The sequence below is a fragment of the Rhagoletis zephyria genome, unplaced genomic scaffold (assembly GCF_001687245.7).
Source record: "Rhagoletis zephyria isolate East Lansing unplaced genomic scaffold, Rhagoletis_zephyria_1.1 Rzeph_scaffold_00003, whole genome shotgun sequence".
In the NCBI taxonomy this organism is placed as follows: domain Eukaryota; kingdom Metazoa; phylum Arthropoda; class Insecta; order Diptera; family Tephritidae; genus Rhagoletis; species Rhagoletis zephyria.
In genome coordinates, this window is record NW_016157087.1 from 553,808 (window position 1) to 554,511 (window position 704).

A 704-nucleotide genomic window follows, 5' to 3' on the forward strand; every position below is an offset into this window, starting at 1 on the left:
GGCCAGATGAAGCAGTATAACTCAGGAGCACCATTCGGGCGGATTGCCATGGATGTAGCCGGTCCATTTCCTTTGAGCGCACAATACAAACAAATACGTCCATGTGATTATGGACTACTTTAGCAAATGGCCGGAGGTATACCCGATTCCAAACCAGGAAGCTAAAACAGTAGCGGAGGTATTCACCTACAATTGGGTTGCGAGATACGGTGTACCTATAGAGCTGCACTCTGACCAGGGAAGAAATTTTGAATCGGCGGTATTCCAAGAGATGTGCCAGATACTGGGTATCCAGAAAACTCGAACAACGGCTCTTCATCCCCAATCAGATGGCATGGTGGAGCGGTTCAACCGAACTCTGGAAGAGCATTTGCGAAAGGTCGTGGACAAGAATCAGAAAGATTGGGATGTCCGCATACCCCTGTTCCTGATGGGATACCGGTCAGCAGTGCATGAAACAACGGGTAAAACTCCTGCAAGGGTAATCTTCGGCAGTGAGCTCCGGTTGCCTAGTGACCTGAAGTTTGGAGTAACTGGCGATGCAAGGAGAATTGGGAAAGAGACGTCCAACATCCTGGAAGACGAGTTGAGAGAAATACATGCTCTTGTGAGACGGCGAACTCAAATTATGAGTGACAAGATGAATGCCAGGTATGATAAGGCAATGAGGGTTTCCAAGAGGGAGACTTAGTGTTGCTGTACAA